Source organism: Dromaius novaehollandiae, chromosome 1 (assembly GCF_036370855.1).
Source record: "Dromaius novaehollandiae isolate bDroNov1 chromosome 1, bDroNov1.hap1, whole genome shotgun sequence".
Lineage (NCBI taxonomy): Eukaryota > Metazoa > Chordata > Aves > Casuariiformes > Dromaiidae > Dromaius > Dromaius novaehollandiae.
This window is the reverse complement of record NC_088098.1, coordinates 144,362,352-144,387,893: the sequence shown is the minus strand read 5'-3', so window position 1 is coordinate 144,387,893 and position 25,542 is coordinate 144,362,352. Positions and strand designations below refer to the sequence as shown.

Here is a 25,542-nt window from a genome sequence, read left to right as displayed (position 1 = left end):
GTTGTGAAAAACAGGGAACAGCTCTGGTGTCCTCTAGGATTCACCTTCTGATAAAACTGGGAGATGAATGGGACACCATCAGACTCAGAAGCTTGGAAGTGTTCCCATACCCACAATTTAAATGTGATATGCATATCTGAGTTCTCCATCTGTACATGACAGTGACAAAACTTCTTTGGCTAACAGAGTGTTTTAAGGGAGAAATTAATTAGAGATGTCCAAGTACTACCATAGTAGGGATCTCACAAGTAAGGTGGAAGTGATTTAGGAATGACTTCCAAAAATGCTTTTGAATCAAACAAATGCTATTGAAAACCCTAGATAGGTTTCCCCACACACTATGTATAAAATCCAGAAAGTGTTTACACCAAGCACTAAGCACGGTCAAGCAGCCAATGTTCAAACTGATTATAAGCAAAGAAACAATTTAAAAAAGTGAATGCCAAAAAATTGAATCTCCGACATGTGATTTCATCCGGGGATCCTCACAGCATGTAGGATTTCACTTTCTGTTGGGTAACCTGATGACAGCACATTATTACAATAACTGCTCTACAGATGGCTATTTTATGTTTGTTTTTGAACTATTAAAAAAAAATCTTCACAGAAATAGTCTCTCTCCCTGTCTATTAAGAGACAACAAATGCAGCACGCAAGAGTGCACAGTGTTATGAGACTTCCTTCTGGTGCCAGTCTGTCTGAGTTCAGTTTTTATGCATCAAAAGCCCCTGATGAAATTATATCTTTTATGAGATGGTTCCACAGACACTTGTGTAGGTATGTTTGTTTGCTGTGAACCTCAGGAGCAGTCTCAGGATGACTATAATACATGACTCTGCAATAGATAGCCATCAGATCCAGATTTACAAATAAAACCAGTACAAAATTATTTGCTCTTTTTTTCCCCCAATGTATAGACACTCATTCTTTCTCCTTTTAAAAATACCAGCTGAAGTCACACTACAATTTTTACTATTCTCCTTACTAAAACCAAATTGTACACCTGAGAACCCTTTGTTTTGATAGCGGTTTGTGCAGACTGAACTTCTTAAAGCTAGCAGTAAGAGTTCTTCCCTTCTTTTTTACTGCAGTATCTGCTGCAATAATTTTGACTTCTGACTAGTAGTAATATAAATCTTCATTATTATTGCTCTATTATTAACCCATGCAGTTCTTTATTTCTGAAGTTCAAAGTCATCAGGGACAAAGACACACACATACATCTTGTATTGTAATGAACTGTGTTCTCCCTTCAGATGTAAATAATAGGAGGGAGAAAGAATCAGTCCTTCTGAGCCTGAGTCCACCGAAAAACAATTTTGAAAAAACAATTAAGAAGCCAAAAGCTGTACTCCTTACCTGCTCTGGGATGTACGGTGCACCTTGGAAACCTCTTAAATGACAGAGAAGAACTAGAAATAGTTGAAAGTTTGTACTCATCCAACCACAGGGCTCAGGAAATGACCGTGTATTTTGCAATGTTTAACTCCTTCCTCACTTCTAATGCCTTCACTTTTTCAAGTACAGTAAAAAATCCATCTTACCCTTCCACTGCAGTTTGGTAACTACTGCCACACCCTACACATGGTTTGTGTTTCACACAGAATATGCAGGTAGCCAGAGAAGATGACTCTGATCACCTCCATGGAAGAGAGGATTTGCAGTGTCTTCTGCATAACTGTGACAAAGTACATTTTACTATTGAGTGAAGCTTGTATGATGAAGTGTAGAAATGACTAAGTAATGGCTTGAGTACATAACTCTCATTTTTAGAAGAGGCTTAGAGCAATATTCGCGACATGACTTCTGTGCTGTCATGCCCAACAGAGCAAGGTAAAAGCCAGTTATTTAAAGGAGCAGCATCCATTACAGATAGGCATCTGTAGTATATAGTGTAGAAGATACTTTAATGCACAGGGGGTCCTTAGGTGAAAGTCTGACATGCTGGATTATCAGGGTCCTCTGTGCATGAAAATCCTTCTCTCTCTAAGAGCCTATTTCCCTTGGTTGGGCATAACAGTTCAACTGAAAAGCATTTCTGACCCTAAACATTATAAGAAATCATTAGCATGGAAGCTAGTAATGGCTAGTTCTGGGCAGGAGCACACATGAGAGATTCAGGCTGCCTTCGAAGTACCAGCCACCTCCCATACTGAGCCCAAGGCAGCCACCCAGGCTCTCTGTGTAGGCACAGGGGAGAATAAGTACTTCAAAGCAGAGCTCACCTCACCAAAACGACAGGCTGAGAAAGAAAACGCTTAAACAATGCAAACTGAAACACTGAAGACAGACATGTGTTTTGCATCCTTCTTTTTTATGATTTAGAAAATGAGTCCTGAACATCAATATGCCCCTTTCCACATCTCTGAAATCTTTTTTGCCTATGCACCTGTGTGTTTTATTTTGAAATGTGGGAAGTATCACTCCCTCCATTTGGGATGTTGGTAGAGGAAGAGAGAACAGAAATGTCACTAATGTGCACTTTTATAAGACAGTTTCATAGCTCAAGTACCCAGTAAGACAGTTGTTTTCAGTTTTGTCTTCTCCTTCAGAAGAGCTAAATTCATATTTTGTGCAGCCCACAAGAGCAATGCCTTAACCTTCAAGCTGTAGGATTTCTCAGTGTGGGAAGGGTGAGGGGAAGGACCAGGATCTCTCCCCTCTCTTGCCTGAGATACTTAGATTCTTGCAGGCACAGAGAGGGAGGAAGGGCAAAGTGCTGGGGACAAGGTTCAGGTTTGAGCACAGCTTCAAGGACTGACAGTGTCCTGCTTAAAACATGCCAAAAATCCACAGAAATCACCCAGACAGGGATTTATTCCATCCCTCTTAGTAAAGGTGAACCAGCAAAGCAAGACTTGATGGGTCAGAGAGCCTGTGCTCCAGACACTTTTTCCATGGGAGAGTCATTGTAGGAACTACATAAATGACAACAGTAACAAGGATCAGAGCCTAGTGTTGTTGGTCCTTGCTGGATGGCTTCAGTGGTGGGTATCAGAAACAAGTTTCTTTTGGCAGGTTTCCTGTCAAATTCTTCTTACTTACAGGATATGGTCACTCAGATCTTGGATTCCTCTCTGCAGCTTCAGCAAAAGGCCTGGAAAGGGTACACATCCCAATTGTGTGCTTAGGGAATTTTCCTGGCAAGTGAGAGTAGCGAGTCTGAACCTATTCAGAGTGAAGTGTTTTTCACTGTCTGGGCCAGTATTCTAGATTATTGTGCAGAAGGTAGCCACTACCTCTTCTCCCAGCATTGCTCACAGCCACCATGACTTATGCTGAGATCAATGCTGTGCCCCTGTTGGACAAGAGATATTTCATAGATTTGCAGAATAGTTGAAGTTGGAAAGGACCTTTGGGGATCATCTAGTCCAAGCCCCCTGCTCAAGCAGGATCAAACTGCTCAAGCAGGACAACCTACAGCAGGTTGTCCAGCACCATGTCCAGACAGCTTTTGAATAACTCCAAGGATGGAGACTCCACAACCCCTCTCAGCAACCTGTTCCAGTGCTTGTCACCCTTACAGTAAAAAGGTTTTTCCTTATATTCAGATGGAACTTCCTCTGTTTCCGTTTGTGCCCATTGCCTCTCCTCCTGTCACTAGGCACCACTCAGAAGAGTCTGACCTCATCCTCTTTACACCCTCCCTTCAGATATTTAAATGCATTGATAAGATCTCCTTGAGCCTTCTCTCCAGGCTGAACAGCACCAGCTCTCTCAGCCTTTCTTCATCTGAGAGATGCTGTAGTCCCTTAATCATCTTAGTAGCCATTCGCTGGACTCACTCTCTTGTACTGGTGAGCCCAGATGTGGACCCAGCACTCCAGGTGTGGCCTCACCAGATCTGAGTTGAGAAGAAGCGTCACCTCCTTCGACCTGTTGTCAGTGCTCTTCCTAATGCAGCCCGCAATGCCATTGGCCTTTCTTTGCCATGAGGGTGCATTGCTGGCTCATGACCAACTTGTCCACCAGGACCTCCAGGTCCTTCTCTGCAAAGCTGCTTTCCAGAAGGTCAGCCCTAAGCCTGTGATGGTGCATGGGGTTATTCCTCCCCAGGGGCAGGACTTTGCAAGTCTCTTTGTTGGACTTCATGAGGTTCCTCTCTGCCCATTTCTACAGCTTGTCAAGGTCCCTCTGAAGCATATTTCACCCAGCAGTTTAGATTCCTCCAGACAGAAAGACATCTAAAGGTGCTTCCTCACTTCCCTTCAGACTGATACCTCAGGCCACAGCCTGCAAAGCTTCTGAGTGTGCGGAGAGACCTTGGGTTTGGGTTACCATCTGAGATAGGGTTGGCATCATCTCTAGGCATTTACAATGTAGATGTATACACCCGAGCTAATCATTAAAGGCTCCCTTGAATAAAGGTAATGGAGAGAAACAAACACTTATAAGGTTCTTTACCTGAGAGTCTTCACAGACAGTAAGAGTTCCTTTTGCTATATATAATTTGTTTAATTTTTAACATTATAAAAAAAACAGATAAAATCCTCATCCTCTTGAAGTTAAGAGTTTTTCTTTGCCTTATGTAGAGACAGGAATTTCATCCCAGGGATGTATTTTCAGTAATAATAAATCTCAATGCATACTCCTATGAGTATGATCTGCAGCTATCTGTTTAACCTGATGTTAACTTTTTCACAATTTACCACAAAAATTATGCGGATACTCATGGTCCTCAGTGTAAACTGATGCTTAGTCACTTTTTTTCGATACAGGCAAAAACATTCAGGATAGGATTATTTATTTTATTGCCTCATATGCAGAAGTATTGGGGAGTTTTATAGAAAATACGGTTGCAGGATAGAGATTCGAGTTCTTCTTGCCTTGACTCCTCTCACTTTCACATACAAAAACTGAATCAACTGCCAGTCTTTTGTCAGCTGCCAGACTTGCTTCTCACCATGAGCCTACAGGTAAACAGGAAGGAGTTTCAGTCTCACAACCTCAAAGCATGCAAAAATATTGAATCAGACCTCCTTAAAAATAATGGTTTGCTTCCTAGTTTGTTATTTTTTAATAACAATCTTTTTTCAGCTCAAACATAGCAGGTTAGAAATAGAGTTCTTTGTTTCCAGATTTTGATCTTTAAGGCTACACACATTTCAAGTTTTAAAACTTTCATTCACTGCTTTTCTTAAAAAATCCCCCAGCCTCCCCTAGATCTGGGGAAAGGAACTTTCAGAAAAGAATAGTCAGCATTTACTTTTGGCAAAAATACGAAATTTGACAATCCTTGATTTTTTGACAATTTTTGACAATCCTTGAATCCTGTGAATTTTTATAGATGTGTTCTTTGGGCAAAGCTCTGACACTCTGGAAGTCTACAGTCAGCTTCTTACTGACCTCAGTGGGGTCAAGAGTTCATCTTACAAGTCCTCCTTTAGAGCAATTTGAAGAAGTCAGTTAGTATTTGAGTTCCTTCTTCTGTTTGTATGAATCTGAACTTTGACTGTGTTCTCTTGGGAGATACGGCCTGATTTTTGTAAGTGTGACTCTGCACCAACCCTGTGGGTGACCTGAATGTGCCTCTGTTTGTCTCTCGGTGCCCAGAGGAAGGAGACTGTGGAAGAGGATCTGACTTACACAAAGCACTGAGAGTTCCTTTGACTCCACATCAAGACATACCAACCTCTCGGACAAAAATAGAGAAAAAGGAAATGGTCTTATAGAGCCGCAGTAAAGCAAAATTTGGTTATTTATTAACAGCAATGTTGTTCCCAGAGGAGCATATAAAATCTTCTCTTCCTCAACTGAGGAGGATCCTGGGTAAATAAGCAGCTACAGACTAATTCTCTACCCACTTTGGATCCCTCTGAGAAACTAAACCTGGCAGTGATGGCCTGACTGTTGGAGGATACGGCACAATGTTAGCTGTGATATGAAAACAAGGTGAGAAAGGCAATCTGTCACTGCACTCTTCCTAAAGGGTTTGTGGTATCAGCTCTAACAGCAGGGGATCCTAATCCCCTCATTTTGTCGCATTATTTGTCACATATCATAGCAGAGGGGAAAGAAAGGAGATGAGTATTCTGGGATACTTCTGCTTCTCTGTCATCTAGCACTTGGAGGTCTTGGGCAGATCTCCAAGATTCAGGCACTTGGTCCATTCTAGGGAAGCAAGATCACCACAGCATGAAGGGTCGTATAGCAAGGTGAGCTTTTCAGAGGGATGGAGGGAAGGCAGGATTCTAATCTGGAGAAGGAGAAGGAGATCCTCTCCTTCAGCCATCCTGATATCTCCAAGCTCCTAAACACGTTCCTGCTTCCAGAACTCAGAACTGAGTTGTGATACCAGTGATAAGGACAAAATATGCTACTTTGACCCTCATCTTCCAGGTGAAAAACACATTTTTGCCCATGCCATTGAGCTGGCTGAGCTATGACGCCATTACACATCTGATAAAACTCCAGAACTCAGCTATGACTGACCATTCATTTCAAGGCTACCTTGTTCTAAAGTGTGAAAAATTGTGGAGACCTCCAGAAAGAAGATACTCCTCTTGACTCTGCAAGTAATAAGCAGAAGACCTTGGCAACTTACTTCTAAAGCGAACTTCAACATCTTGATATCCTAGGCACATGAAGGTGTGGTATGGTGAATTTAAGATGGGAGATAAAACCTGCTCAACACTGCTGTCTTACACGGGAAGCTATGACATGCTGCCATGAGCAGGTCCAACTGCAAGGACTTCATAGCGTGAAAATATTTCAACTGATAGTTATTCATCTTCAAAACTGCAGGTTCATGTAATTCTGCCTAAGAGAGAATGAAGGGAAAAAACTCAAAGCCAAAATGATTCATTTCAGTATTTTCAGATTGACACATTATGATTTCAGTATAGGAAATTTCTGCTGCCTATTTCAGTGGCAAGGGTAGTAGCATATGACATGAGCCTCCTCTTTGCTTTGCTTGAAACAGGCTTTCCATTTCTTGGAGAGCATTTCAGTCACTGCAAAGTGGTTAAGGTCAGGATCTTTCAAATGATATCTGTTCTATCACATCCAGGAAAACCTCCTACTTTTTACATCAAGGTGAATGTCCTGGCTGCATCCCAGAACCAAAATGGCTCAAGACCATGAGGCTCACAAGCTCTCCTTCCCCTCCAAGCACACTCACACTTGTCTCTTGATTTCTATGGAAAATTAATTTGGAGACATTCTCCAAATGCGACTTAAGGCATGTTATGAAGAGGTGTTTGTCTGAGCAATTTACTGTCTGAGCATGAGTTCCTGAGCTGTGTGGAGAGAGAGTGGGAGTGGGTAGGTGAGACCCTATTGCAAGCAAGAGGTGGGAAAAAGGCTGAAAAAAGAGAAAGAGTGGTGACAGATGGCAGAGAGGACTGAGTCCTCTATGAAGTGCAAGGAGGAGAGGAAAGCAGGAGATCAGGGAAAAGTGGAAAGAGCTCTACATAGGAGTAGGCAGGGAGAGATAGGTTACAAATCAGGGGTGACAGAAAACCAGGGCTAAGGACCCAAGTCCATAAGATGCACTGTGGCATGCATCAAAGTGTAAATCCAGATGCAAAGTTCATCTCTCCTGATGAGGCTATTCTATGGTGTATAAAATATTAAAATATTCTCCATGCATAATGAATCTGCAGTCTGGTGACTGCCCTTAGGAGGGAAGCAATGCTTGGACTTAATACCAAGAGGTCCTGCAGGCGAAACTAAAAACTAAAAACTAAAGCCCAACTTGTTAAGCAGCTGAAGCTAAAGCCCAGCTTGTGAAGTAGCAGAGTTTGACTTCCAGTTGTGTGGTTGCTGTTTCACAGTGCCCTTGTCAATTCAGTACTGACTTTTTAGAAAAAAAAATCTCCAAATGAAAATATGTATTCGGGCTGAAAGTTACACTTTTATTAGCTCAAAATAAAATACACATTTCTTGATTCACTGAAAATTCTAGAAATGCCTACCCTTAACCCTCATATATATATATATGTATATATATTTAAGTTTTGACTGCTGAGACAACAAATAAATTTTTTGCAGTTTTACGGATCATGCCTCCCTGCTTTGCTTATGAGCATGCCTCCAATGCACCTTGAATATGTGGCCCTGATATGCCGAATTATCACAATATCACAACTGGCTATGTCAGAGACAGCAGATGAAATCTTGCACAAGGTCCTCTCTGACTTCAAGGAGAACACAGTTTTGGCCCATATTTCCTCTTCCCCTTCCCCGCTACGGAGGAGGGCATGAAGACTGTTTCTTGCTCTCAAGGGTGTCTGGTAAAGCCAAATGCCAGTGCAGAGCTGGAGACAACAGTCTGTACTGCGAGAGTGTAACATGAGCTCCTGGAGAAATTTGCTCTGGTTAACAGTTCTAGCATCAGCATGACCAGCACAGTCACTCAGGGAATGCCTCCCTTGCAGACTGCAATGAAGTATAGCAATACACAAGCTGGCTGTGAATAAAACCACCTGCACAGCACTAACTGGCTAGAGTCTTAGCTTGAATTGACTCAGCTTCAAGTAAACTAATAACTGCTTTTGAAATCATTTAGGAAACTAGCTGTTTGCTGACTGATTGCTGGCCTGAGTAACCCCTACTGAGTAGATTTCAGTTTGATAATCCTGACACCCAGTCACATTTTAGAAATGACTTCCCTTGCTATCATTGCTCTTTCAGGGTATGATTCCCGTATAAGCTGATCTTGTTAACTTTTCCCTAGCAGTGTAAAGGGGCCATTGAAAAAGCAAAAAAGGAATAAAACAGAGATCAGAATTTCTTCCTTTGTAGCCAGTTATTTTCCCTCCAATCATATAAAGTCCAATTCTGTTTGTCATTTGTCTTTATTAAAGGTATATTTAAACTCCAGCCTAATGACTGGACTCAGGAGAAGCTGAGCACCTCAAACGATATTTCTGTGAGAGGGTGGTTGGGAGGAGGCAGGACTGAAACCTTGCTCTACAGACGTTACCGCATTTTGCGGAGGGAACTCCCCTCTCAGAAAGAGACAAGCAGTGTCACCAGGGAGCTCAGCTGACTTGGACTGGGGGGAAGGTACATTCACTTGTTGCAGTTTTCCAGGCACCTGATTGAGTGGGGCCCCCAAGATTAGATGGAGGCGATACTTCTTAATGACTTGGCCAAATACCCATTTTTCTGAAGCCCTCCCAAAGACTGGATCTGCCCAAGACACAAATGCCTACGGTTCTGCCTTGTAGAAGGCCGTTGGCTGGTCTGGTGGCCCCTCTACAATCTCATGGTTGAGACACTTCCGTGTTGCCCCAGAAATGGACTCTGTATTGGTCCTCTGCCACACAGTTCCCAGGAAATGAGAGTAAAGCCACTTCAGCCAAAGGTTTCCCAGGTGGATGTAAATGTGGGTCTCAATTTCTGGGAGCCTGCCTTGATACTCTGGAACTGACCAACTGAAGTCAGTAGAAGCAAGGCTTTGGTTAAAAGCTGCATTACTAGAGACATACTGGTTCAAGAAAAACTTCTGATGATGGTCATGAAAGGAGTTTGGTTACCCTAGCCACAAGCTAGGGTAACAACAAGACTGGTTTCCTGCCAGATCTCTACAAACCCAAACAGTGGAGTGACTGGTGGGCAGACTAGCAGGAAACCAAGGCTTCCTGGCTCCCTGTTCCCAGATTAACCTTGCCCTTGGGTGTATGAAGGGTGAGCAAGTGGAAAAGCCTTTCCTCAGTCTGCCCAGCTTCCTACCTCCCCTATAGCCAATCACTCTACCTCTTGGACTAAAGAGGCAGTTAAAATGACCAGCTCCCGCAAAGGCTGATATGCTTGTGGAACCAAAATATTTTGCTCTGGTAAAAACTAATAGGATTTTAATGTTTGGGGGGTTGTGCTTTGCTTTTGTTTGCTTGCTTGTTTGTTTTGCAACTAAAGTGTTCGAACTTTGTTTTGCACATATTTTGAAGTTCTTTTTTGGTTTTGGTGCTAGCACCTAGAACATGATGAACTGGAATTTGCTGAGTGGGCATTTTGGAGTACTGCTTTGCATGAGCTCTACAGCAGTGAGTGCTGAAAAAAGAGACTATGGTTGTCTCATACAGAACAGTGGGATCCATTTATTTATTTATTTATTCTGTCCACTTCTCACTTAAAAGAAAGAGACCCTGCTACATCACACAGTTATTGGGAAAATATATTCAAACATTGTTTGGGAGGAGAGCGGATGCTCTAAGTCTTGACTGAGACCAAAAGATCCCTTGGAGTAATGTTTAATTCTGTCCTCAATACCAGGTGTGCAAGAAATAAGCCCGCCTACTGAACAAGAAGGGAAAACAGAAGATGGAATAATCATTGGCTGGCAAGTGCCAGAAATGTCCTGCACTGAGGCAGGGTGACTGTCATTCAAGCATTAAGAAGACTCAGGATTAGGCCCAGAGTTAAGCCTGGAAGGTGGGTCAGCCTCTTTTTTACGGTTGTTCTTCAGACATTATGTAACATACCCTATTTGTCTCTAGCTTCTCGCTGATTACAAACGGATTACAGGAAGGAAGCACTCCACCCAGTTTCTTAATCTATCATGCACCGTTGCTTAAAGGTGTCATCACTGTCTCAACAGAAAACCACTTTTTTCTTCTTTTTAAGAATAAGAAAAGAGAAAAAAAGAGCAGATGATCTTACTGCTTATTAATTATTAACTGTATGGCACTTACACTCAGAAAAGTTTTTGATTTTTCCAGTTGTACTGCTACTAAGAAGTCCTTTCAGCAAGATACAAACATATTTAGTGTTCTTTTTCACAGAAAGGAAACTGTGCATGAGAGAGAGAGGTTAGATGATGTATATTTCCAAAAGGCACTGTATTACAGCAGAAATCAGAAATCTAGGTCTTGGTTCTATGATACAAACATCAGTCAGTACTTTTAATCTTGTGATTATTCCTGCAGACCATTAGGTAAAAAAAGTGAAGATCAAATTCTGTTCCCAGTTCTGCTGAGGTAAGAGTAATGCAGCTCTTACAGTTATCTCATACTTATAGCCATCTACATGTGACTACAGCTTTGTTCCTTACATCTATATTGCTTTTGCTTGCGAAGTTGTGCATGCAAAACTCTCATACTCAAGGGAATGGAAGTCCTTAGAGGTGCCGCAGGGAAGAACCCCATTCATATGCAGCTCCTGGGAGTGCAGGGAGCCAGCTAAGGAGGACTTCAAGGAGTACTGTCCGGAAAGGACAGGATCCTGAAGATCACAGGTTGGGGAAAAGACATGGCCATGATACTGAAATAGGCTTCAGCTCTGGAGGGCAGGGAATGTGCAGGCTTCTTTGGGAAACAAGCCCCTGAGCTAACCCTCCACTGGCGTGAGCTGCTGGTTAACTTTTTTTGCAGCACGTCTGGAATTGCAAGGAGCATCATAGCTGGTGGAGAGGGGACAGAAAGCAAGAAAGGAAGCAGAACCACTCGAGAAGCCTTTATAGGAGTGCTCGGAGAGCTGGGCAAGAAGAGCAGCACTGGGGGAGCTTGCCATGGCAGGTGTCCTCTTCATCTGCAGCTTTCCAGAGGAGCAGCAGCCTCACATGCAAACCTGCTGGCTCAGACCCCCAGCAGCTCTCCAGCAGCAGCCCAGCTCGGGCTCCCGCGCGGCACAGCCAGAGCCTGCACAGCTGCTTTCACTGTCAGAACACCTTGGTCGTGGAGGGAAACCTAGAGCTGAACTCTGGGCAACAAGCAAGGCTTTTTAGGCCAGCGTCTGAAGAGAGGAGAGATGCACAGCAGCAAACACTTTCTGCTGTGCTAAGCTTTGCCATAAGTTCAGCCATTCATAAATGGCCGATAAAAGCACAGACACTGTTAAAAACCATACATACAAGGTTTTAACACTGAATGTATCAACAATGCAAATGCTAATTGCAAAGAGGAAACCAAATTTACATAGACAGATTGAACATAGTCCATGTGTCTTTTTACCATTCTGTTTTTAACTGAAGACTGTTAACTCATCCTTATTAACTTTTGATTCAGGCAACAATGAATATTGCTTTCAGTCCAGTTATTTCTCTGCTGCAGGACTGAATATATACTGCCTTGTCTTCAGTCATTTCCTGAACAATGCAATGGGAAAGAAGCTTTAGAAGTTCTTTAAACTCAAGAAATGTAGTCCAGCAGGGTGTAGGTCCTCTGCACTAATGTGTATTTCGCATTTCTAGTTCAGGGTTATTTATACCCTGTAATATTTTGATTCCAAGTAACACCAGCTTCTTTCTATTCATGCTGAGCTGTATTTAGTGCCAATAATTGTTCCCCAAAGAAGTTGCAGTCATGTTCTGGCAGACACTTTTCTGTGGTTTTTGCAATCCGAGCTCTAAAATAGTGGTCTTTTTAGCTCTTAGATAAAACTGTAATGTGTACTTATTCCAGATTAAATGTATTTTCAGTTCTGCAGTATGCTTTCTCAGGATGTTCTTTGCATATTTGATTTTCATTGTGTGACTCAGGAATGCATCTGCAGATCTTCATTTGTATCTTTTGTTGAAACTCTTTGCAACAAAATAATAAACAAAGGGATCAAAGAAACAATGGAGACTGTTTAATATCAGTGAAAGCTTATATAACCCTCCAAAAAACTCTTCAGCTTGGTAATATAGGCTAATTTGACTACTGTTACCACTATTTTGAGCATATAGCAAGTCACAAAAATCTTACACAAAAATGTGTGTTTTTTGTTTCCCCCAAGTTGCGTATGAGAGGAAGTAGGAAGTTTTCAGTACAAAGTTTTTGAATAATTGGCATTCCAAAGTTAGTAGAAGGGAAAGAAAGCACAAAAAAACCTGTGAGCCAAAGTAAGCAATGTCTCTTAAGGTAAGTAATATTTCTTAAGGGAAACATAGTTCAGAGGAACACATCAGAGCAAACTGCTATCTGTAGTTTCTGCACTGAAAAATGAGGTATATTTTCGTAAGTGGAAGCAAATACTCGAAGAAGCAGCACATCAGCAGAGCAGTCCTAAAGGACCTCACATGTTTGGGGGATAGTAACTGAACAGTTCCCAGGTAGCGCTTGAGGCTGCTGCTTGTTGCTTAAATTGGAGCATTGCCTGTTTCTGCAGAACAGAAGAGTCACAAGGTGACAGAGAACAGGGCCAAAAAGCCAGGTATTTCCTGGAGATGGCAGACAACTTGAAAAGGGAGCCTTGCACTATATAGCAAATCTCTGCCTGTCAGACTGATGGAGAATTTGACGGAGGGCATCTGAGGCATTGAGCAGCTACGAAGGAACCCTAGGGGACCAAACTGAGAGGAAAATGAACAAGTAGAAAACAGGCAAGCTAGTCTGTAGCATTTGTTCTTGAGTGTCCCCTCTGTTTTGTTAGTTAACCTGCCATGGAGGTAGGGTGGATTTGGTGATCTTGTCTGAAATTACTCTTCTAGATAAGAGTAGAAGCTTCTATCACCTTTTTTAAGAAAGAAAGAATTTTGAATGTGTCGAGAGTAAACTGTTTTTATTTTTTATGTGTATACATATATATTTTTTTAAAAGCAAGTTACCCTACATGTCAGAAACCTTTTGATGTGTTTATTTTTATCTCAGTAAAAATAATGCATTTTGATCCAAAAATCAAAATTGCAGTTATTTTCTGCAGAGTTTAGTATGGATATCTTCCAGTTGCAATAGCAATTCAGGCATTTGTACATACTACACTAAGAACAGATGCTCTATCTTAGGTACTCTTAGCACTTTTTCACCAAACAAATGTTTATATTAATGAATGCTTTTATCCCCATTCAATTATTATTCTTCTGTCTTCTCCCAGTTCCATCTTCTCTTGCCTCCCTTGGATTCAAGCCAATGCTTGCTAAAAGGACTCTGGTTAGAAAGTGCTTTATATGTTTGGATTACTTATATTTAGTGGGATTTAAAGTTATACTTTTTTGGATAAGGCATATTTTCCTGATTGGGGGTAAAAACCTTATTGCTTAGGCAGAAAGGGGAGTTGTGTATGTTCTTCAGCAGGCCTGGTTTACATCACTGGATACTCACGCTGCAAGCGATGCTGCTGAGTGCCTCTTCCAGCCCATCACGCCTGTGACCAAAGCATGTGCGGCTTTGCAGCTTGTGAGAGGGGAACTGTGGAGGGGGGAAATATGTACCCCCAGGAAGGGCATATTCTGGCGTTAATGTCCTGATGGGGAAAAATTTGGTGATACAGGTGCTACATATATTTTTGCAGCACCTGCCTTGTTTTATACTGTAGATGTCATTCTCAAGACCAGAGGCAGACAACCAGCATAAAAACAATCTTTTCTTTTAGGCCTCCCAGCCTAACACCAGTGTCTTGCTTTCAGAGTGTGACTCTGCCTCACTGATTCCTGTTACCAGCCCAAGGGTGGGGTGGTAACTACTTGCTGCCACCTCACACATTGCCACCAGTGACAACGACAGAGGAAGGGTGGAAGGAATTGGGGGGCTGAAATGAACCTTGCCTGAGTAAAAGCAGCTAATGTCCTACTCTTCCTCCCTGGATTTTGCCCCTAAGAGTAATATAGCATTTCCCTTCTTTTCTCCATCCCCACCCAAAATGACCCATTCACCACCTCAGAAAATCTAATTTTGCATCTGCCACTACTCCCCCTATTGCAAAATTAATAAGGCGTGAAATGTAACTAAGCCGGATAAAAACAATTGAGACACTATAGCAACAGTGCCTCCTGGTGACTTTTGTAATAATATGAAGCTCCTGAAGTGAAAAGCAGATTTTCTCAATTAGTTGAAGGGTACTGGAATTTTTCTACAGGCCGTATGCTGTTACATGCAAATATTATAGCCATGATGACAGCAAGCAAATGCCAGCTTGAACCCATTTCTTCTTCTCCTGAAGTGAATGGAGCCGGTTCTTGAGCAGGGCTCATAGCTCTCAGAGCTCTCACTACACTGCATTAAAATACACCCATGAGTGAGCAAATGAATGTGAAGAGGCTTGGGGGAAGGCCATGGTATAATTTTGTATCTCCAATGGAAACAGTGAAAATAAAAATAATTATCACAGCTGAGGTTGCCAACCTGCTGGATATTTATGAGCCGCTTCTTTTTGCCCATAACTTGGACTGCTTTATAAAAACTGAACCCAGTGGTAGAGAAAAAACAAGGCTCAGTATGATAAGCCTGTTTTGCTGACAATGAGTAAAAAATCTGTTAAAAGCATTTGCAACAGTGTTTTCCTTTGTCCTCACTGACCAGTTCAGCATTGAACAAGTTCCTAGGAAACACCTGGTAGCCAAATAAGAAGAAGGATTTTTTTTTCCAAGATTCATCTGGAGGAATTCCGTGTTTCCTATTTATCCTGGCAGTGTGACTTTCTGAAAAGACATCACTAGGGCCTGAAGCCAACAATTCTCTGTGTTCAATTTCATTTTTCCCTCTAGTGTTGAAATGTCCTCAATCCTGGCTTTAAGGCCTTGATAAAAAGTTTAAGGACTTTGATTTTGAACTCATGGTGGCAGCTTGATAGCAGGTAGATTTTCAAGTCTCTGAGTATATCTAAGCCTCCAGAAGATCAAAATGTTTTCTGTTTTCCCTGTTTCCATGGTATGAACTAATTTGTATTGGATTTCTTATCCTACATATTTTGGCCGCTCCACCTCAGATACGGAAGATATAATTCACCTTCCTTGGTGACTTCGCCCCACACAGGTGAAGGGTAACCTCACCTTTTATTAAAATACAATGATATGTTTGTAATTTCTGCTTCTAGATACATAGCTGCAAATGTGAGAGGCTCAGTCTTTAATGAGTCTGTGGCTGGAAATGATAAGAGATACTTCCTGTAGGTTTTAGCTCCACATATTGTTTTTCATAACAATGGGAAAAAATGAAATGTGTTTTCTATATCAACATTTTTATGACACAGTCAGTTTGCATTCCCTAATGGGGAACATTAGGGAATACCAAAATGTATAAATGAGAAAGGATTTAAGCAAACATAAGGCTAGTATGTCAGTAATTGGAGTTCATTCAACTACATTGAGTGCATTTAATTCTAATTCCTTATTAGGCTGATTTCCTCCACACACACATAGAAACCTGGATTTACACCACATATGAAGGCGGCACTCTCATGCGCAAGAGCCCCCACAAATCTTTCTCTCCCATGCAGCCAGATTCTCCTTCCCTGCAGAAGTCCCAGACTCCTCCCCACTTCCCAGAAGAGCTGTGCTGTCCCTTCGCTGACAGCAACAGCTGGCACCGAAAGCAATCTCCTGTTCTTGCCAAAACAGGACAACTGCTGTCCCAAGGAAGGGAAGAGAAGCAGCAGGAGGGACAGCCAACGTGGCTGCTAATAAAGCAACTCTGTAGTTGTAATTTATGCCAGGTCAGCTTCAGGATAATGAAATTTTCTGATTTCAAGACCTTATCAAGATTCCTTATCCCCCATCTCCGCAAATTCTTTCCCTGCAACAGTTTCTGGATAGATGCAGTGGAGAATTCAGTCCTATGAAATACATTTTCAAAATGCTGCAGTTCAAGTACTGTCTTACTGAACCAATGCAAAACCGAAGCACGCAGCTTCAAGTTAGATGAGCTTGTGACTTGAGGAACGTGAGAGGTCTCCAAGGACCTATCTGGCTGATACTTTGACTGGCAGACATGTCAGAAACCAGGGAGCTTTGATCACCAGCAAGGACTTCCGTACTTACTGGCCAAAGCCCAAATATAGGCTAACACTGAACTGCTATGCTGGAGGAACTGTAATCAAAAAGATTTCCCTCGGCTTCATCTTCACTACAGCAGTCACTTGACTGAGACTCAGCTACAAAACAGTCAGATTAGCAACTGACAATCTCTCTTGATCTCAGCTATAGCTTGTAGCTACTTCACCGTCATATTGTTAGCTAAAATGTCATTTCCTTTTGACCTTCACATTCCCTGCTGGGCCAGCTAAGGTTGAGGTTAAAGCTCAAGCACTGATCAATTGCCATTGGACAACTTTATGGACAAGGGTCACAACAGCTGTATAAAAGTTGTCTAACCTAGTTGGCGAGATTTCTGCATAGTAATTGAAGAGAGAGGCATCATCAGGAGGGCAGCTTATCTCATCTGTCTGAGATAACTGTACTGGGGTAAAATGCCCATCTCTCCCCAGCTAACAAGATTAGTTTAGGCACCTACATTTCACATGGTTTAATTTACATGAGATGAATCCTATCCTGTGTGACTTACTCCAAAATGGCAAGTCTTAACTCACTGATATTTTAATGAGTTAAACTCATTACCTACTAAGTTAAACTCACGACTGCCATTGCTCAGCGTATATTTGGCATGTAGCTTTCCAAAACTGTCCTTGGCCTTCTTATCTAGAGGCATAGTCAATGTATGAAAACAAACTAGAGTGAAGCTTAGATGAAATCTGATAAGAGAAGAAGTATAAAGTGATTAAGCTTTTTTTTTTTTCATATCTCAGAAAGAGATAAAACTATTTCCTTTCTGTGGGTGTGCAGGTTAGAATTGAGAACACGATTGTGAGTTAGTACTACTTGCTGCAGCTGATACTTTAGCAGAATAACTGTAAGATATTGTTAGCTATACATATGAATCTTTCAAATTAAACATAGCAGAATTAGACCATCAATAGAACAACACGGCACCAGAAAGTAACACTGTATTTTATTCCTTAACACTTCTACCTGAGGGTACTACTGCCAGTCTCAAGCATCTAGAAATCCTAAATGTGGCAAATACTAACAGATTGTTTTGAAAATCATGAGACTATTTCTTAAATACTTGTTTTCTGGGTTGTCAGTCACTAAGAATCATATCTTCAAACTTTTTTATGAAACTATGGGGATGAGAAATTTTCTTTTAGAGCAAAAAAAGGCAAAGAAGAAAATTGAAATTGTAATTTAAAAAAATTAAGGTAATTAAAAAAGGGATCTCTAGTGGTTTGAAGTTGGACTTAAATCAGTTCCACTTATTCATGAAAAATTTCTCTGTAGGGAAAAGATTCATCCAGCATCATTAGCTGTTTAAACATGATCATGTGCAAGAATACCAGACAGCTACACTGATACAGAAGGAGTTATACTGTTGGTACAGGATGTATATGAATCCTTCTCTGAACCATATTGTTGCAGCTGCAGCATGGAGATATAGGCCACTAGCTAAATGCTTCCAGATCAACAGAAAAAGCCAAAAGGAAGGTGAGCATTTATTAAACATAAAATGACATTTTAAAAAATAGGTTGGAAGGTCAAACTTGTGGAAACTGGGAAATAACAGCATTAAATTCACCATCCTTCTGCACAAACACTGTGAGAAAGTTTGCTTTTCAACTCCATAACCATATTCTGCTTTTTCCCTCATGCATCTACCTCAGTCAGTGGCTAATCCTAAACTCCCTTGGCTTCACTTGCCTGTAAGGATGCAAAGTACCACTAACGCCAATCACCTATGCAAAAACACAAGTTTTATTTACACTGCTTACTGAAGTAGGAACCTCAAAATGGGTTTATGCACTCTCAGCACGGCAGCCTTTTTTGTTTGTTTGTTTGTTTGGGTTTTTTTTAGATCTACATGTTAGCCTGGCTGCAGTTCTGGCTCAGTATCTGCAGAAAACCAGACTCAAACATTTGCACATTTGCAAGGGGATAAGCCTGGAGTACGTTTGACCTCACGTGTGCCCTGTCCTTCTGAAACCAGGGAAGAGAGGGGTTCTGAGCTAAACGCTTGGGGGTCTCAGGGACTTGGCTACACCCATGCCTAAGGGCTGGTGTGTAAATAACCCGCGTGAGGAGTAGATCTGGACTTGAGCACAACTCCCAGCACAGGCAAAATGCTAAAACTTGTGCAGGAATTCATCATCATCCTTGCAGGATTTGGAAGCTGTAGTGTTCTGTAGCTACCCACCAGGTGACGCCATGCAAGCACAGCGTTATCATCAATGGTTTCTAGTAATACCTTGCGCAAACACCTTGTGATCCTCCAGCCTGCGCAAAAATCTGAGTAACTCCAGATATAAGCACTCTTTTTGGCAATAGTAGAAATTAACTCTGGCAGAGAATTCTTGCAACTGTTTTGCTACCTTTCTCTTTAGAGCTGTATTCTAGCTTTCAAGAAACAACATAAAGAAGATAAACAAGAAGGAAAGAACAAAAAGGAGAGTATTAATATAATTCATACATTTTTGATGTTATCTCTCTCCCTTGACTTTTCTCTTCCTCAGTGCTGAAGAGCATGTATTCAGTCTTGAGATAAAAGTTTCAGTTGATATTTCACTGTTGAAAAGATTATACTTATCAGCAAAAGGCAGGAAAAATGGTGTTACAGCAGTGAAAAAGTTTCAGGTTTTGGTCAGCAGATACAAGGACTGACAGCACAGACCCTGAGATGGAGTTATGTATAACTGCTATCCCAGAGTGGGACATGCTCTCTGACATCCAGTAATATTCTCTTTCTTCCCTTTGTCCTCACAACTACTTGTACTAGCATACTTTTTCCCCCACAAGCATCTTGAACAATCTTTTTTAAGACAGTAAGAAACTGAAAAGAAGGTTATCTCCATTCCTTGGCCTTCCAACTCCTTCCTGTACTGCCTGAGGTCAGTTTACTCATCTATACCGAGCATTTGACTTCCTTTTGTTCCTTTTCCATTTGACTCATGTCTGCCAAGATATCTAGTTTGTCTAATTCTTCTCTTCTGCATGGAGCTCATCTGCAGGGTTGAGAAACTATAAGCAGCCAGAAAACACAGCACTTCGGGAAGCAGGAGATAAGTAGTGCAGCATAAGGAGAAAGTGGCAAAGGATTCTCCATACATATTGCTTTTTTGGTTTGGGATTTTTTTTTTGGTTGTTTGGCAGTTTTTCTTAATGTAAGTGAGAGGGAGAGAGCTGGGAAATCATTGTTGAAACCTGCTGGTTTTGCTCAGACAGCCTTGAAAACACATTCAAAAAGCTTTAAAAAATAAATGAAAAGTATTAAAGCCCAACCATTGCTGCCCCACAATATAATTATCAAAATTTGGTACTGTCCCATGAATAACTTAAAAATGAGCTACAGTTCTGCCTAGAAATACTACTAGGAATCAGTCCTCATGCAAGGCAATGGGGATGACACTAATATAGCCATTTCAAAGTAGGATCCTAAAATGCCCAGTTAAGCATGATATTAAAGAACCAAAGCCCTGTGAGAGTCCTGTCCTCTCTCTGTATTAGCAATAAATTTCCTTTGACAAGAGGAATCTAAGAGAGAGAAAGAGGAGGACTGGATTTTTGGAGGACTGGAAGGAGGGATCATGGAGCAGGAGGGAGCCTGTGGTTAAGGATATGTTCCTTGCCTCCAAAAAGATGGTGAAGGGTTACAGAGTTTCCAGATGTTGGAAGCAAAACAGCAGTGCCTGCCTCAGAGCTTGACAGGCTATCAGGCCTGGGGCTCAGAGCAGGCAGCTTGGCTTCATGTCAGAGGAGAACCTGTAAAGGAGGTGTCTGGAGCTTGGGGGCAGAGGGAGAAATGCACTTGTCGAACTAAAAGAAGAGCTGCACAGGATTGAGTTGGGTCATAGCAAGAGAAACTGTGCTGAGTCAGTTTGGGATTCATGAGGCTGAAGTAGTGGCACCGGCTGAAAACCTCAGTCATCCATTTCCAGGGAATTGCTGCAGACACAGGATAGGAAGAACAAGCTTAATGCCCTGTCTTTGCTGTGTGACCAGAACAGCAGGTATCAGGGCTGGCTGCTCCGCACAGGAAGGTGGGCTGGGAGCAGAGGGTGAGGGTGGCAGGTGGGAGCAGTAACCTCACCAGCAAGGAGCTGGGATGTGGAGCAGCAAGTCTGGGTCAGGAGCAGGGCTGGAGACAGTGGTCAGGGTCAGATCCGGCTGATCATTGCCCAGCTGGTCTGTAGTGAGAAGGCAGGTCCAAGGCCAAGGCAATTTTTTTTGTTTCAAGAAACAAAACAGTGATATATTGATAGATAGATACAGTGATACAATGATAGATTGATGGACACAATTCCTTCTAGAGCTGATCAAAAATAATTTTGATTTTTCTGGGAAACGTGGGCACTTTCAAAATTTGGTTTTTGTCTGAGTCAGAACAAACTATATATTTATGTATGCATATATATATTTTTTTCTTTTTACAGAATTTCTTGCTAACTAACGATACTGCGAAACTATGATGTTTCCTCAAATGAAATACACTTTGGATCCTGCAGCTGTTCTGTGAGGTTGACACTCTTTACAATTTCATGAACAAGGGCCAAATATAGAGTTAGCTAAATAAATTAACTGGATCAGTAATTAAAACACTGAAAGCCTGTTTTTAAAGCAGCACTACTTCCTTAAACAGAGAAGTTTTTCACACCTTTACTTAACTATGATCAAGCAGGAATTCCACAGACATTTTCAATAAAAAATATCTTCTGTACTGGTAGCCAGAACACGTCCCATGGAATCACATTCTTTAGCAAACTAGTATTTGAAATATATATATACTTATTATAGTACTCAGTTCAACACAGTTGTAATTATACAGTTAATATTGAAAAATAAAAGTAATGTCTAATGTCTTCTTAGAAAGATGGAAAATGTAATTTCCTCAGGCAATTTGTTCAAGTGCCTCCTTTAAATCAGAGAGAGAGAAAAAATTCCTGATGTGAATCTTCCTTAGTCAGTCTTAAGCCTGTGACTCCTTGTCTTATCCACACAACGCAGAGAATGAGTTCCTTCCCTCACCTTCATCATTTTATAAACCCTCCTCTGTCTTTTCTTCTTCAGGTTAGAAAAATCTGATCTGTTCAAAGCACAAAGACTGAACAAATACTACCGCAAATCAAATATGCCTATCACAATCAAATAAACTCTAGAAGTAGTTGTTTCTGCTTCCAATGACTTATAAATAGAATATTTTTCTTACCTGGTTTTGTAATTTCAATCAAATTTCTTCAGTCTTTTCTGACTAACAGAATGCATTTCTGCTGCTGTATGACAATAAAAACATGTGTCATATTGTAACACCTACTTCCTCTTTTCATTTCTTTTAACCATTGACAAAGCTATTTTAGATTATTTTCTAAAAGGCAACATATTTTTTCCCAACAATTAAAAAACTCCATTTTGGGAAAATGCATCATGGAACACTGGACTGCTATTTCTCTTACCTTGCATCGTAAACACTTGAGTCATTATCAGAAATACTTTTCCAGAACAGGCACATGTTTTTTGTAATCCCAACATGCTAACATATATTCACCTTCTGTATAAGGCATGGAAAGCTGTGAAGTTTCTTAAAATATTCCATGCAATCCAAGTATAAGAAAAAAAACAAGTACCCTTTGTCTGCAAGTTACCAGCCTGACATGTCTCTGTCATTCCTCTGTAAGAACCATTTTCAATATCAGCTACGTTTGGAAATATTAGATGATATAGATATAGATGATATAGATATGTGTGTGTGTATATGTATATATGTATACATATTGTGTTTCCTTCATGACTATTCTTTTTATTAGTGCTATACATTCGAGATTAGCCAAATGAGGATGTTCGAAACTGCACTGAGACTCTTACTCTGCAGCCAGTCCGACTAACATCTGGAGCTTTCCTGTGCAAGAAAGCTCCAATATGACCGATAGCATAGCTCAATTAGGTAACGCCAGTGGTGGCTACAGAATCCTTAGCTGACTCCTCTTCTCCCTATAAAATCCATTCTTAGGCTAGGGCTTCTCCCTAAAAGATAGTTTTTGCATTTTTTCCTCCTCTTTGGTTACACCATGGTTGTAAATAACTTGTCTGTATTAGCAGTAATGTCCCAGGCTAATCACATCAGTTAAGAATCACTCCATCTGACTGCTGCAAACTTCTGAGATTGAGAACAGGATGTCCTCTTCAAAGTCTAGCTTTGATGTCGAAAGAAGTTATTATACCTGCTATTCATTCACTCCTTAGCAGAACTCCTCTAAGAGGCCTTAGCATATTAAGTATCAGAAGATAGCAGCAAAATAGGTTGAGATAATAATATACATAGCAGCTTACAAAGCATTAATAAAAATAAAAAACATTATAAATCCAGCTTGGCTTTCATCATGCAAATAAGATATACAATGACCTGAACGCATCAGTGGTGAGAAGATTCAGAAGTGAGAAATGAGCTGGGGCTTTCCAAGAAGTACAAGTCAGATAGTGTGATGATTAAAAACAGCAGATGTTCAGTTTGCTTTACAAAGAATAGATAACTTCATATTAGTTTCATATGTGTTAATCCTGATAATGATTAGGAAAACTTGGTAATAATAAAAATGATCTACTCTAATTACTACAATTCTGATTTAGTAAAAAAAAAGAAAAAAAGGAGGGGTTTTGCTTGGAGATATGCCCCCTCCCCCCACATTGAGTTGCTGTTTATGCTACAGTGCCCACACACAGCACTCCTCCAGACCCTCTTTGAAATTTAGATTCTCAGTTTATGTTACATTAGATTATCCTCTATTAGTCTGGTCCCCCATTGGTTATCTTCAAGGGGAAAATTCAGTTTTGAATATTAATGTTTGTTTTCTTTCTTAGTCATTATCCATATAATCTAAATATACTATTGTCATACACGAATTCTTTATGCATTGTCTGTATTTCATTATTCTTCACTTTCTTCTTGTACTCTAACCTTCATTTAACTTCTCGTTTTCCTCTGTTGCTATGAGAGCCTAGTTACTCTGGGGTACACTGCTTGAACAAACATGTTTTAGATTATAAATATAAGAGGTCAAAAAGAAAGCAATACAAATGCCCACCTATAAGCAATCAGTCTATACAAGGAATTTTCTTCGCTCTAATGTGAAATTAAAATTTGTAACCAGTTACCTGCACAGATAAGTGGTGAAAAACACATGGAGAAAGAATCAGGTAAGTTTTGATAACTTTTATCCTTCTGTCTTTCTACTGTTTCTCAGATCTACTTTAAACTAGTGCATAGTTAAATTGAAGAGATCTTGAATTAGGCAACAGTGCAAAACTCGAGGTCAAATACAGTCCTTTAACCTCAATTACTCTATATACAGTTTAGTTCAGTTTTTCTGTCAAGAACTACAGATGACCTCTGGCAGAGTTTGTTGCAGCAGACTAAAATGTGGCATTTGCTCCAGCCGTTGCATAGTTAAATAAGTTGGGCTGTGAATGGAGGCAGCATGAGTTGTAAACAAACATAAATTTTATTCTGCCTCTGCTAATCGTGGTAGCTGATCTCCAGCAGAGGGAAAAACCTGGTAGGTGCAGCTGATAACATCTTAAACCAAGGTAATTTCTGTCAGAGCCTCTGAAAAACTTCACCAACTGAAATTAATCTTTTGTCTCTGGCTGGGGAGTAAGTTACCACCTGCCCACTGCTGACCAGCAGCCAGGGGAGGGACAGGGTATGGGGGAAGAATCCCAGTCGACTACAGAGAAAATCAAGTAGGTCAGCTAGGCAAGGGCTAACTGGCTCGTCTTTGCCTTACGCGTGAGAGAGTGCTGATATGAACTGCTTCATTGACAGATCAGTGGAGGTGGTAGTCTTCGACCAGCATCGGAGGGTTCAACAAAGGACGTCTGTACTTGGTTTAAAATAAAGTATCTGAGTAAGAGATGAAACTGGTATGAAAATAATTGATATATATTCTGTATGCCAATGAAAATTTCCTTAAGTACTTCTTACAAGTGGTGTCACGAGGAGTTTGACCTCAGCATCACACGGACCGTAGCATTTCACCCAGTGATTCATGCCTTGAGGTCAGTAACTGTTGGCTGAGCAACAGACCTTTGAGAAAGACATTCACAATGGATTTTCTCCTGGTTATATCGAACATTTGATTCTTCTAGGCCCAGGAACATTGCTAAAGTCCAGTTACATTATACCACAAAGCTGTATAACTCAGGGTTTCTGGGATGGAGATCCTGGCCTGCATTTTCTGCAACAGGCACACAAGCAATGTATATTAAAGGCTGGAGACTTAGTGATTAAGACAGATATAAGAAAATTAATATAAAACAATGCATATATAAGAAATCTATATATCTCAGCTAAACATTCAGCTAGCGTGAGAATATGTTCTGTTTTTTAGATACCTGGGTAACAACAGATGGAGTCACACTTCAGTCACCTGTTGCACACTGGGCAGTTAAGGTGCTAAAACCAATTTCCTTTTCCTTTCAAACTCATCTATCTGAGCAGCAGTAAACACTATCCATTTTCCATGCCCAGAGCCCTGACTGAAAGGCTGAGCTTCCTAAAAGCCAAAGACCTCAGATTCACAAATAGTGAACAGTTGCTTCGGTGTTAAGAACACTCTATTGTAACAATGTTGTAAAAATGAACTCTGACAATTTTGGTTGTGGGCTTGATTCCCTTCAGGATGAAGTGGGAAATGAGCCTAGGTTTCCCACCTCACCTGAGGGCCTTTGCACCATGAAGATCCTGATCATTTCACCAGAAGGCTCCTGAGGAAAAGAGCATGTGCTTGTCTCTTGGGAGAAAGAGCTACAGCACGTGCCTCCTGTGGAGAACGTGGGAGGAAGGGTCTCAGACCCATATCTGACCAGTTTTGACTCATTTAGGCTCCTTCCAACTCTAGTCTTGGCTTTTTACAACCTAACTGAAA

General features: G+C 41.0%; 1 protein-coding gene across 4 annotated transcripts in view; it reads right to left on the bottom strand.

The window, feature by feature from the left end:
- The window catches only part of P2RY8 (P2Y receptor family member 8), a 56,943-nt gene extending 35,046 nt beyond the window's left edge, over nt 1–21,897 (bottom strand). The window contains exon 1 of one of the 4 annotated variants that reach the window (XM_026115453.2): nt 21,831–21,897. The gene's annotated coding sequence lies outside the window, so the exon portion shown is untranslated. Of the gene's footprint in view, nt 1–1,359; nt 1,446–21,830 lie in introns of those variants that run through there. The other 3 variants (XM_026115451.2, XM_026115450.2, XM_026115454.2) reach the window with 3 other exon arrangements.
- Nucleotides 21,898–25,542: the final 3,645 nt, after the last annotated feature.